Genomic DNA, 14,417 nt, shown 5'->3' on the forward strand with positions numbered 1-14,417 from the left:
CCCTATGCGTCCAATACGACTCAAAATACTAATCAGCCTAGTGCAGGCGCCCCCCCCACACCTACACACACACACACACACACACACACACACACACAACTGAGTCCCGTCACCGGTCTACAGCCTTCCCTTTCACAACCATCCCGTAAATGACCATGCTATGGTGATTTCTGTATTTTCACACACAGAAACCTTCATATTTAGCGACCCTCATTGGGCACCGTGCCAGAAATTTACATTTTGAATTACCGCAACTCCCTCCTGACCTCCTGCAACAAACCATAATGCAAAAAAAAACCATCAAAATATATGGGCAAAAACAATGGAGCCTGGACAAACTCTGCGGAGAAAGAAACAGGAAGAGAACAGGTGGGCCAGGAGGACGGAAACCTGCAGAGCAGTTCTCAAAAGGGTTTCTCCCCTCCCGTGTTTTCTCTGGGGCAGAAGGAGCAGTTCCTTTCCCACAGCCCGGGTCCCAACGGTGTGTACAGACAGGCATCATTTTCAGAATCATTTTGGGAGATGCACCTTTGGCAAAGGAAGGGCTCCCCAGAACCAACGTCGTTAGTCACCAGAAAATGACCCTCAGGAAAGTTATGAAATCCCCTGGAGAGGTTTTTAAAAAGGAGATGAGATTCCAAACTCTCTGCCTGGTTGAGGCGGGGCCTGCGCTCCCTAACAGAGTTCAAGTTCAAAGTCCTTCTGCTGCTGGAGGAGGTGGGGATTTACAGTAACTTACTTGAGGGAAGGAGAGGAGAGGGGAAGGGACGGGGCAAGGTCACAGTTGACAGGGAGTCCCTCTGACTCCCACCCCCACTGAACCAAGGTCCCCCCGTATGGAAAACAGTGCCCTTGGCCTTGGTGCCTGCCAGCTCCGGGCACCAGGCAATGACGGCCAGCAAGTGCAGGCAGGCCAGCTCTTAAGTCGCCGGTTACACCTGAAGGAATGAATGCCTTGTGCCCGCCTCAGAAAAGGGGCTGTCCGTGCACCCTCACTCCCACCCCTCCGTAAGTAAATACTCAAAGCAATCTAACCGTCTGAAGTCTAAAATGCATTTTGTCAGCCCGAGTAACTGGTGCTCTCAATGTTCTCCTTCTAAGCGCAAGGAACAAAGATTTCAAATTCGTTAAAATTTATCAGAAACATAAAGGAAGGTGGCACAGGCCAGCAGGGCAAATAACAGGTAAATGGATGCACTGATTCCAGAATTAAAAGGCACCATCCCTTCACACAGAATGCTATGTAATTCAGCTACTTATATTTAAATCTTCATCAAATCCTTTTAACAGGCAAATAATGGAGCATCACAAAACCTAAAAGAAAACTCATCTTTCTTCCCCAAAATGATTTAACATTTGTACTCAATATTCAGCATCAGAAAGAGCCTTACCCAGGTAAACTGCATAGAAATAAATTACCATCCCCAGTAAAGCTTCATTTCTCACTATACAATTTAAGAGAAACATTTCACAGATGCCCGTTTCTTTTTCCTTCGAGAAAACAAAAGTCATAACTTTCATAATGTTCATACATTTTAAAGCCATTCATTTTCTTGATTTTTTTCCCCAAAGCAACCTCTCCTTTAAGAAAAACCTATCAGGCCCATTGAGACTTGCTTCTAAACAAAAGTTCACAACCCTGAGTTTGAACAAAATCCTTCCAGAGAGAAGTCAACTAGGTCAACTGTGTTAGAGTTGAATTACTGGCTGAAGAATCTCAAGGTAATGTCAAACTACTATGACTCTGGATGAATCCGCAGAATTTAAAAATGCCCCAGGAAGGTAAAACGCCTTACCCCTCCAAAAAAAGTCTCACCGGGTGGCATTAATTCCTTAAACGCAAGACGTCTCGTTTAGGCGAATAACTAAACATTAAAGGTGACATTAGCTGGAAAACTCAAGGGAATGGGCAGTTCCGAAGAGTATGCGGAAGTGCTGGCTGCCACCAAGGGTAACTTTCCACTGCCAGGTGGACAGGGAAAAGGACAGTGGCTTTAACTTCCCTCCCAGCGAAGTGCAGCCCAGGTGTGGGCCTCTCTGAGGAGCCCTGCTCTAGTCCCACCTCAGGTCACATCACCTAAGGAACCTGCCCCTTCGACACCACCATTCAGATTTTCAGAGCCCCACACATGACCTCTTTAGGAAACGTAATGACTTAGACGCAGAAAACTCCATGGTCCGCGCCCCTCCACTTTGGGTTAATGCTTAGGGGTACATCCTGTCTTCAAGTAACCCTTTTAGCGTCATCTCTTCCCTGTGCAAACGCTCCTCTTCTGCCCCTGCCCATTTATGTAATGATACGGCTGGACGGGGGTTTCTCAGGAAGCATCTGCGTGGTTTCACTCAGGATAAACGTCAGTCTCCTTGTCTGTGCGAGACCATCAGCAGTGTTATCGTCCGGCCAAGGGACATTTAAACTCTTAGCAACCTCTTAAAGCAATCCATCAGATGATGAGATCTTCGAATACCCAAAATACGGATTCACCTGTCTTCTAAGAAAGATCTAACAGGCTGCGGCACATTGGCCTACTGTCACAAAAAGCATAAAATTAAGTCGGTGTTACGGGCTGAATTGAGTGTGTTCCTCCTCCTCTACCCCCGCCCCCAAATCCACAGGTTGAAGCCCTAACTCTCTGCCCCTCAGGATGTGACTCTATTTGGAGATAAGGCCTTTAAAGAGGTGATTAAGTCAAAATGAGGCCTTGAGGGGAGGGCCCTTCTCCAGTCTCACTGGCGTCCTTTTTTTTTTTTTTTTTTACATCTTTATTGGAGTATAATTGCTTTACAATGGTGTGTTAGTTTCTGCTTTGTAACAAAGTGAATCAGTTATACATACACATATATCCCCATATCTCCTCCCTCTTACTTCTCCCTCCCTCCCACCCTCCCTATCCCACCCCTCCAGGCGGTCACAAAGCACCGAGCTGATCTCCCTGTGCTATGCAGCTGCTTCCCACTAGCTATCTACCTTAGGTTTGGTAGTGTATATATGTCTATGGCGTCCTTTTAAGAGGAAATCTGGACGTGAAGAGACTCCAGGCACCCACACATAGAGGAAAGACCACGTGCTTCTAGCCTCCAGAACTACGAGGAATAAATTTCTGTTGTTGAAACCATGCTGTCTGCCCTATTTCAATACAGCAGCCCAAGCAAACTCACAGAGTTGGAAAGAGAAAATTGGAGTTAAATGACCAATTAATTAAGCAAGACACCAGTACAAGACTTAACAGCAGGGAAAACGATATTCAGATGGGCAATTCTAGGGGAGAAAAAATGGATGAACCCCGTGGGTCCTGGGTCCTTCCCCGGGGGCACATGGCGTGACCCACAAACCACATTCTCAGCCTGGCCCCTCCAGCAGCGCGGCCAGAGGGCAGCACCCCCGCCCTGTAGACAGGATCTGGCAGGTGAGGTGGGCCCAGCAGGATGGGTGAGATTGGCTGGCAGAGAAGAAGGGGTAGCAAGGAGAGGCCACGTGCATTCAAATCCCCAACTGAGAAAACAACAACAAAAACTGAACAAAGGGCAAGAGGAATCAACCCGGCAACATATAATCAGCAAATTCACATGTGAAATACTGGCCCATCTTCCTCATCACCATATTCAAGTTAAAATATGTGATTTAATCTCTTAAATTAGGAGAAATTCAAAATTTTAACACTCAACGCTGTTTATGCAAACACAGCACATTCAGAGCATGATAATTCGCAAACAGGAGCGCTGAAGCTTGGGGGTCAGGGGGAGAGAGAAGTGACCTGACCAAGGTCATGGGGCTGTGAGAGGCAGAGGTCAGGCAGAAACTCAGGTCTTCCTAGAACAGTGCTTCTCAACTGGGGTGACTGCCCTAAAAGGGAAATTTGGCAACGTGTAGACATTTTTGATTCTCACCACGCGTGGAGGTGCCACTACTCTCTACTGGATAGAGGCCAGGGATGCTGCAAACATCCCACAACGCACAGGTCAGCCCCCGAACACAAAGAATTGCCCAGCCCAACAGTTGACAGTGCCACCCTGAGGAAGCCGTGTTCTAGAACTCAAGCCAGTGCAACTACAGTCTTGCAACCTTTCCCTAAGTTTGAGATCATTTTTTTTTTTTTAAAGTTACCAACTGGACTTCCCTGGTGGCGCAGCGGTTAAGAATTCGCCTGCCAATGCAGGGGACATGGGTTCGAGCCCTGGTCTGGGAAGATCCCACATGCCGCGGAGCAACTAAGCCCGTGAGCCACAACTCCTAAGCCCGCTTGCCACAACTACTGAAGCCCACCCGCCTAGAGCCCATGCTCCGCAACAAGAGAAGCCACTGCAATGAGAAGCCCGTGCACCACAACGAAGCGTAGCCCCCGCTCGCCGCAACTAGAGAAAGCCCGTGTGCAGCAACGAAGACCCAACTCAGCCATAAATAAATGAATGAATGAATGAATGTTACCGACACACACCAGGGCATTAGAGAGAGACAGAGAGGCGCGAAGTCAAAGCTGTCGATCACAATGCAAAACATTCCGTTTTCAGCCAAGAGAAACTTCCCAGTCCTCGGGCTTCTGGCACCAGACTAAGCTCACACGGGCTCCACCTGGATCCTGAGACAGTGAATCCCAGCCTCCGACCACGCCCACTTGGTCAACTCTCCCCCCCACCCCCCCCACATCTTTCTGGACGCTTACACAATCTGTGGGGTCCAGTGGAAAATGGAAATGTGGGCCCTTTGTCCAAAACTTTCAAGACGGCGAAATTTCTAGCGCATTACACCAGGCGCAGGGCATCACCCAGTCAGAAGGGCGGTGCCCCGTGTGGCTACAGAGACCCTGCACCAACTCCACACCCTTCCCCCGCCTCGGCAGCAGGCCCACTGGGACCCCCTTCACCTGCGTCCTTTTCCGAAGTGCTCCCACCACGTCCTTGTCACACCTGAAGCGTGGCTCAGCACGGAGGACAGGCCCGGGGAGGCCAGGACTCAGTCTTACGCTGGAACTTTCCACCGCAGCCTCCATACCCCTGGTTCTTCCACTTGTCATGAAGAGCCCTCCTTGCCATGCTGTCCACAGCCCACCTGGCCAGTCACCCAACGTGTCCCTGTAGCCCCCTCCCCTCTTCAAAGGTGACCTGGAACTTGGGTCACCACCTTCCCCCCTGGCTCAAATCCTCCATGATCCTGCATGACGTCAGGGCCCGGGCCCACAGACGCCCTCCGTTCCCAAATGGCCTCGTGAACCCCAAGCATCCCACCCACATTCTACCTCAGCCACCCATCGCCATGCCGGACTTCACCCCTACTCAGGAATGCTCTGTCTCTGAAAACCCTAACCCCAGGGTCCCCTCCTCAACCCTCAGGTCTCTCCAGCTCACCTTTCTGAGATCAACAGACCAACAGTGGGGTGGGAACTGAGGTTAACTCAACAGGAAACTAGAAGGTGAACTACCAAAAGTCTGGCACTGACTCAACACTCTTACGTTCTCTTAGTCCTTACCATAACCCCGTGAGACGGGCACTCCTACAATCCTGTTTTCCAGAGAGGAAAACGATGCTGAGAGTGTGAGGAAATTGATCTTGCTGGGCCAGCCAGCGAGCAGTCCAGGCCTCAGGTGCTTGACTGATCACAGAGCAGAACTGTTGCCACCTGAGTCTGGGAAAAACCTTCACACTCATCAATAACCGAAAGAATGCAAATAAAAAACAAGAGTAGGGCTTCCCTGGTGGCGCAGCGGTTGAGAGTCCACCTGCCGATGCAGGGGACACGGGTTCGTGCCCCGGTCCGGGAAGATCCCACATGCCGCGGAGCGGCTGGGCCCGTGAGCCATGGCCGCTGAGCCTGCGCGTCCGGAGCCTGTGCTCCGCAACGGGAGAGGCCACAGCAGTGAGAGGCCCGCGTACCGCAAAAAAAAAAAAAAAAACAAAAAAAAAACAAGAGTATATGGTTTCAACCCAGCAGATGGACAAAGTGCAAAAAGAATAACCACACCCAGACTGGTGAGAGTGCTGGGGACACAGGTACTGATAAGAAGGAGGATTAAAAACTGATGTAAGAGCTCTAGAGAGCCATTTGCTAAAGTATATGAACAGCCCAACCTCGAATACCATAGACTTCGATGAGAACCGTCCACTTTTTGCAGAAAGACCCAGACAATTGGGCACAGATGTATTTCCACGAATACTCATGAAGGCAAAAACAACACAAATAATTCAGTAAACATCATCTGGGACTGACTGAACTGAATAACTCTCATTACTGTTATCGTCATCGCCAGCCAGGGTAAAGCGCTAGTATTTTGACATAATCTCATTAAATCCTCACAACTTGGTAGATTTTACAAATGAGGGAAATGTTGCCTAAATCATTAAATAAGCTGGCCAGTCATACATTTAATGAGTAGTTCAGCTGGAACCTGACTCCGGAATCTGTGCCACAGAGAAAGAGGATGTAGAGCTGTATCTATTGATACAGAAAGATGCCCATGACGTATTATTCGCAGTAAAAAATGTAAATTACATTAGAACAGAGCACAACTGGATTCCAGATCTAATTCTTTAAAATGACAGACAGTGCTGGTTGTTTATTGTCTTCTCAACTCCAAACCCAACCTTTCCCTTCTCTGCCCTGGGCTGCTGGGACCAGCACCCTACGAACTACATTTCCTGGCTCCCTTTCTGGCCAACTTCCTGCTGGGAGGAGAGGGACAGACTTCCTTCCTGTCTTGGTCAGTGTCGCCCTGGTATTACCAGTCGACCTCAGCTTCTCCCAGCCCCAGTCCTTCAGCGTCCCCACCAGACCCCACCCCACGGAGGTTCCACCGCAGCTGGACAACATCCCCTCCACAGGGGCTCAGCACCATCCCTGCTGGGTCTCCCACGGCCCCTGGTTCAGGCCACCCCAGTCCTTCCCTGGGTTCCCCCAGCCCCCAGGGGTGAGCCCCGTTTCCTGCAGATATTATCTCTGGGTTATCGCTGGGTGAGCCCTTTTGTTCTTTCAGCCTCCACCTGTGTGGGCAGTTCCCAGGGTGAGGTTCCCCTCTGTTGGACCCTGACTGACAGCACTGCACGTACGACTCAACACGTAATTACTGAGCCCCTGCCGTGCACCAGGGCCTCCTCCAGGTGCCGAGGACACAGCACCACCACGACGGGCTCAGCTCTGCCCTCAGAGCACCTGTCTCCCAACCAAGATGCTGATCTGCAGAGAACAAGGTCCAGATGCTACAACAGTGATTGCTCTTACCTCAGTCTAGTGAGATGGTGGGTCATTTTTATTTCTTTTTTATCCTTTCCTATGGTTTTTAACATTTTTTTCAGTGAATATATACTTTTATAATCAGAAAAGCCAATAAATAATTTTAAAATAAAGTAGACAAACTAGCGGCCTCTCCGAACTCCATAATGCTTCAAAGAGATCAGTGAGAGGAGCTGAAGAATAACCTGGAAAATAAAAAAGACGCTGCTCTTAATATACAGTCATGAAATGATGTTTGGGGCAGAATATTCTCTGTTCTGGCCCCCCCAAAAATAAAATCAAAAGAGATCCATCCCAGATACAATTCCGACAGCAAAAAAAAAACCCTACCGAAGCACCTGGTATATTTCTAAACAGAAAGCTATCACTTACTAACACGTCAAGTACTATTTTACGTGCCTACTATCCGACCACAGGGAGAAGGCCAATTCTAGATAATGGTAACTAATTTCCCCCTTACCTAAGTGGAGACAGCACAAAGCCTCACGCTACTAGGACCGGTATCTGTAAAACCCCAGAGCTGGCCCTCAGGCTCTCTCTCCTCCCGTCCTTGGACAGCTGTAGAAGCCCTTTGGCTTGCCTGTCCCACAGCCCACTGCTGTGACTTCTTTGTAAGGGCCTCTGGCAGGAAGGATTGATTCTCCTCCTCGATGATGCCTTCGTCCGTCACAGCCTCTGAGGATGTGAATGCAGAACACAGGCCGGCCTACCCATCGGAGTCCCTTAGAGCAGGGGTTCCCAACCCCTGGGCCACGGACCGGTAGCCGTCCAAGGTCTGTTAGGAACCAGGCCGCAGGGCAGGAGGTGAGCGGTGGGCGAGCAAAGCTTCATCTGCCCCTGCCCATCGCTCGCATCAACGCCTGCACCACACCACCCCACCCCCAGCCCCATGGAAAAATCATCTTCCACGAAACCGGTCCCTAGTGCCAAAAAGGTTGGGGACCTCTGCCCTAGAGCATAAATATCCCGCTGAAATTCTGCCCCTCCTCTCTGGTTAGCTTTACTGTATGACCTTCAAACAGCACCGCATCATTCCTGGCATTGGGTCTGTAAAATACCGTAACCCAGAGACCCTCAGAGCCTGTTCCAGAGCCAGCTGTCGTCACTGCCGATAAGGAAGTAAACTGCCCTTTTTCAAGAATAATTATGAAAACTACGGAAATTTCTAGCTCAAGAGATACTACTGATGATACAGCCCAACGCTTTGGAGAGAAGAGGCAGCTGTGATCTCTCTCGTGAGGTTGAGTCAAGTGTTGTAAGGTCAAGAGAGGAGGGGTACTTTTCAGCTCCTTAACCTCGGGCACTATTAAGCCTCAATTTCCCTATCAGTGGACAGAGATAGACTCCTTTATCTGGAAGGGTTGCTAGGAGGGATGATATGACACAAAGTAGCTAGGACAGTGCCTAGCACACAGGAGGACAGCAATATATGTCATTTCCAACTCAGAACCAGGAGCCAGGTCTCCTGAGCGCTAACCAGGTACTTCCCCGCCTTACATCTCTGACCCCATCGGGTAGTCTGGTCTCCCCTCTCCCAACCTCCATTTCTAAAGACTCTGCCGATATCCACATACTGGTGGCTTGATAGTCAATCAACACCTGAGCTAGAGGGTCCTCTTAAATGGAGTTAGAAACAATTAGAAAAATAAGGAAAGGTGAGGCTTGTCACTTTCAAGCTTCCCTTTCAAGCTCCTTTTCAAGGAGATGTGAAATTAAATTCTCATTTCAAGAGACCTCATTATCTGGGCCTCAACGTCCCTTAAATATCTGGCATTAAAATGGTAAGTGGGAAGATCTTTTCCTCAACACACAGACTTGGTTGAGCCGGTAATGAGAAATACATTCAGTACAGTTGTGGCTACAAAACAGAGTACAAGGTTAAGATTCCCAGAACTCCCTGTTTTATAGCTTGAGTTTCAAACTCTGCCATTCAGACATCCTCTAAGGGTTACTACATTGGAGCCCATCTGTTAGGCTACAACAAGTCACAGGAAACGGTCAATACCAGCTCCCTAAACACGCCAATCGGAGGACACAAGATTATTCCTTCTGAAAACCGAATAGAATCACAGACATTACATTAGAATCAGAATTTTAAAGCGGTTGATTCAAATTCAATTAGAAATTTTGGTAGGGGGAAAAGATAAACCAGGTGCCTGCCTGCCAGCATGACATTCAGCTGAAATCTGCCATGACCACAGCCGCACACTTGCTTTCACAAAACAGGGCTGCCCTGGTTTTCACAGCCCCTGCAAGCTTCATCAGACAGCAGACAGCCAGGTTTACTAACCACAGGCATGGGTTCTAGGATTATTTCACGCTTTTAATTTGGAAATTGGGGACAAGCGATGGAAATTTTTCCAATATTCATATTAGCTACACTCAATCTTAGTGATATATATACAAACACATGGATGTATTCATAACACTAGTCACATGACACACTCATAACACTACTCACATGGCACACATTCGTAACACCAGTCTAGAGGGAAAAACAGAATTTCATTATATGAATTTCAATAATTTGTACATACAATCAGGAAACCTGAGTAAACCATCGCCAAATGATCTAGCACTTAAAGGTTTAAAAAAAAAAAGACTTTAGCCAGACTCTTTCCAAGAAAAGGTCAATCGATTGCCTCATTTCCACCTCACCCCTGATGCTGTAGAGGAATTTTATTTTCTTCTCTAATTCAGGATTACTCATTTCATCCTCTCCCCAAAACCATACTTGTCTCTCTGTGACAATACTGTGCAAGAGTTCGTATTTTCTCTAATCTGTATAATTCGTATTGCTTTCTCTCCTAGCCTCAAGGTGGAGAGACAATAAAAGGTGCTTTTAGAACATACTGCAAAGTCCCCCGTAAGGTAACGGCCCCGTTAATCCCTAATCTGCAGGTGACCACTCATGCTGATCTACACCAACCAGACCATCGGCCCTTTGTTGGAGGCCAGAGATGTGACACACCTGGCCAAGGCCATCTTCCCAAGCAGCCCACGAGGACAGTGTTACTGTCTTCCTCGTACAGAGGATGAAGCCGAGGCCCGGTGGGGGGTGACCACAAGCCTAAGGACGGCTCATGGTGGAGGAGCCAGGCCTTAATCAAACCCAGGTCTCTCTTCCCCATGGCACTCTCACGAGAATCATGGACCGCCAAGTGACAGTCGTCTGTAGCAGAGTGAAATCCTGAACACTTCCTCTCAGGCCTCCAATAATCTCAGCAAAGTAACTGACGACTCTGAGCAAAGGCAATGGCACCTGTTTTATCTCCAGTGGAGACCTGCGGGTGACTGAGGGCTGCACAAAGGATTCATTCATCGGAACTTTGCTGCAAAGGGGGGAATGGATGGATTACACGAGGCAGGCATTCCTCCTCTAAGAAAAAACACTTCAAATACACCACTGAAGGGGAAAGGAATCCTGTGCTCAGAAATGGACAAAAGAATCCATTGATTACAAAGGAACCAATCTGATTGGACATTTTACAGCACACGGCACCAATCTGCATTTTTGTCATATGACGAGGGAACAAAATGTATTTCCTCGTGCTCGTGGTCCTTTGTGGGGCAAACAGTGGGCTTTTAAAAAAAATAAAATTTATTTATATATTTATTTCGTTGCTGCGCGGGCTTTCTCTAGTTGCGGCGAGCGCGGGCTACTCTTCGTGGTGGGGCGTGGGCTTCTTGTCGCGGTGGCTTCTCTTGTTGCGGAGCACGGGCTCTAGGTGCGCGGGCTTCAGTAGTTGTGGCACACGGGCTCAGTAGTTGTGGCTCGCGGGCTCTAGAGCGCAGGCTCAGTAGTTGTGGTGCACGGGCTTAGCTGCTCCGTGGGATGTGGGATCTTCCCCAACCAGGGCTCAAACCCACGTCCCCTGCACAGGCAGGCGGATTCTTAACCACTGTGCCACCAGGGAAGTCCCAAACAGTGGGGTTTTATAAGCTTTGGGAATTTTGATTCTAATCAAGCAAAAATATTCATCAATCCCAACTTGAGAGGTTCCTTGATCTTTGCAGCTGAATTTTCACCCTTCACACTTCATGTTCATGATCTGCAGGAGGACTGCAGGCTGCGCGCTATGTTCTTAACCAGAGGGAAGCCGCCTGAGACCAGGTGTGGGTACCTCCTCGCCCCATCCACCTTCTGGGTGCTCCAACCCTACCCAAGCCACCAACATCTCTCACCTGGATGACCTGGACAGCTCCTATCTCATGTCCCAGCCTCTGTCTGCCCTTGCCCTCTTCCAGTACATTAAAGGCTGAACCAGGGCGATGGAACCAAAATATAAATCTGATGTCGACACCCTCCAGAAAACTTTCCCACTCCAGGGGCCCTGACCCCTGACCTTTACCTGGCCGGCCTCAGCCCTCTCCATGCCTCCCACCTGACACTCTGCCTCAGCCACACCCCACTCTTGGGGGCTGGGGGAGCTCTACGGTCGTGTCATAGGCTCCCCCCTTCTGGAGGTTAGCAAGGAAGCAGATGTATGAACACAGCTGTTCCGAAGCTGAGCTCTCCCGACACATCTCCAATCAGCCAGATCTATACTGCTCGACCAGAAAGCAGAGTGACTTTACTTATTATCAAGCAACATAGACGAAAGACACCCTCGACCCTTAATCTGTTCCTAACAACCACCAGATAGAGGGGATTTTTCACTTTCTACTTTGTTGGGGCTTTTGTGTGTGTGTGTATTTGATTTTTTAAAAACAAACATGCATTGGTTTAAATATACTTTTCTGATTATAAAATTGATAGAATGGATTATCCTCTGAATATATCAGCCCCATTCTCCCCATGTCATCCAAAGTTTCAGTTCATGAAGGATTCTACCCCCAAGATAAACAGCCAAGGGTACTGAGAGGAATGTAATTGAGGGTCTGCTGTTCAGAGCGGGGGAGACAATGAGGAATCTTATCATCCTCTCCTCCCAGCTCAGCCCTAGGAAATCTGCAGCAATCACACAAGGACTACACAACACTACAAAACACAACCTCCAGTCTTTCAAACAGGATAAAGGGAGCCGAATTTGCACTGTAAACCGGCCAAGTGTACTAAGTGAATGTAGTAAGTACGGAGCATGTCAGCTTGAAGGGCTCCATTAGGCTGTCGGAAGGCAGAGCACCCAGGCTCAGAAGAACGGCCAGAGAACCAGTGGACACTGGGCCGCGGTGACTCTCGGCCCCCGTGAAACGAGCCAGCGAGGTGCTCCGGGGACTCTGGCATCCTGCTGTCAGCCACACGGTGCCCAGTCCGGTGCCTCAGCCAAGGAGGGAGAAGGGATAGGGTGAAAGTGCTTATTTCCCACATTCTACTAATTTATCCACAAACTAAGGAAAATGGCTTGTTTCTCAAGCCGGGTTAAGTATCACAACATCAGGTGGGCACATGCTGAGCCCTCAGCTTGGAGCCCCTTCCCCCCACGCCACCCAGCACAGGCCCTAGCACCCTGCTCTGCCCCCGGAGCACCAAGCACCTGTCACCAGTACCGCGATGGCAACACTGCTGGGGTTGACACCCGCCCGCTGTTTATTTCCCCTGTGATTTCACCCAACCCATGGTTATGAAACCAACCTAGTGATCCTACTTATTTACTAAAATAAAATAGAACAGAGGAAACTAGCACCACTGAACTAGAAAATACCAGAAGCCAAGAGAGAGAAAAGAGCCATCCAACGGAGACCCGGCTATGAGAGTGAAGTAAAGGCAATCTTGAAGGCCGCGGCAGGAACACCAGTTCGGGCTCGGGCAGAGGGCCCCCGACCAGGGTCAGCCACATCAGAGGGCTCTGGGAAAGACTTTTCACGAACACAGGCAGACAAGACAGACCACCTAGTGCGTGTGGGATTTACCCAGCTGGAGAAGAGCTGGGGAATGTTGAAGCAAACAAGATATAAGACAGGAAAAGGAAAGCTGTGCAGAGAGAGTAATCCCTGTGTACTACCCAGGACACATGTCAAGAGCATTTCCAGATTCATCACAAGGTAAACACAGAAAACCGACCTCACCAACATGTGGCAAGGACAGAGGTGTGTGGGTCAAAGAAAGCGAATCCTTCTCTTTGCTTTGTGAAAGCCACTAAATATTGCTCCCACTTAAAATAGCTATGTTCTTGCCAGATCAGACATCATTCTAACTGTGATTTCAACACAAATACACAGTAGCGGGGACCAAATGTTTAAGAAAAACAATGTGGGAGAAATTCTTTAAATTTTTAAAAAATCTCCTCCATTTCTTTACTTTTTTTTTCCTCTCTGTGAATTAGTAAAATCAGACTATGATTCCATATTAGTGGCACAACCCATCAGCCAGTGCACACAGCACTGGCTGGTCTGCTTGGGGGTTAACATGTTCGGTTTGCGGTTGTACATTTCAAGGCAGTTGATGAAACAGAAAAACTTGCCTGCAGGAAAGTACTAGACCAGTGCTGGGTCTGGAACAGCCTCTCCACACATCCTCAGCATCTCAATGCCCAATTCCCTGGGCCTCTCTGGGTCCTTCTGGAATGCCCTTGATCCTCTGCTTTCCAGCTACCTTAAACCTGAGGAGTTTACCCAAACCTCTCCTACTCCATAAACCCTTCCCTCACTACTTCAAACCAGACTCAAAGTCTCCCTCCCGGAAACACCCCTGTAACCCCAGTCAGGAGCCCCAAGGTTCCCACCCCTTTGTTCTCCTCCCATTTCCCGACTTTGACCTCTTTGTGTCATCTCTGCCTCACCGCCAACCCAGCTTGAACTTTGGGAAGGGAGGGCACTTAGTAAATAAACAAGGGTCCACACCAGCCCCCAAGAAAGCAGACCATCTGTCATTAAAACCACTTTATCGGTAACTTAGTCAGAAGGAGACCATCTCCACTCGGACTCGGCTCTTACTTGAAACCCCACTTTCTCTGCTTGTGGAGAACAATCATCCCTGAAGCATTTTCTGTGCCAACTGATTAAGTTAGGAAACGGCTTCCCACGGAGAGCCAAAATTGTTACTAACAACCACAATAAAAACACAGGAAACACCCTCAGCAGATGAGCTGTTATCTTCATTATCTCCTTGGTTTACCCCTAACACAAAAATTTCTGAGTTTCCACTTATAATCTCCCTTTGATTCCCTAGTGGATGCAGGAACTACTGTATTCCGCCACCAGGGGGCGCAGGCATCTAGCTTCCTCGCCAGTCACTCCAGGGGTATTTACATC

The 14,417-nt window shown here is 48.8% G+C and overlaps 1 protein-coding gene across 4 annotated transcripts in view; it reads right to left on the reverse strand.

The window, feature by feature from the left end:
• Nucleotides 1-14,417, reverse strand: part of NEDD4L (NEDD4 like E3 ubiquitin protein ligase) — a 342,431-nt gene that overhangs the window by 252,065 nt on the left and 75,949 nt on the right. The window contains exon 1 of one of the 4 annotated variants that reach the window (XM_029220908.1): nucleotides 7,212-7,352. The exons of the other annotated variants lie outside the window; for them this stretch is intronic. The gene's annotated coding sequence lies outside the window, so the exon portion shown is untranslated. Of the gene's footprint in view, nucleotides 1-7,211; nucleotides 7,353-14,417 lie in introns of those variants that run through there. 4 annotated transcript variants of the gene reach the window in all.

The sequence above is a fragment of the Monodon monoceros genome, unplaced genomic scaffold (assembly GCF_005190385.1).
Source record: "Monodon monoceros isolate NGI ecotype Baffin Bay Population unplaced genomic scaffold, NGI_Narwhal_1 Super_Scaffold_1, whole genome shotgun sequence".
Taxonomy (NCBI): domain Eukaryota; kingdom Metazoa; phylum Chordata; class Mammalia; order Artiodactyla; family Monodontidae; genus Monodon; species Monodon monoceros.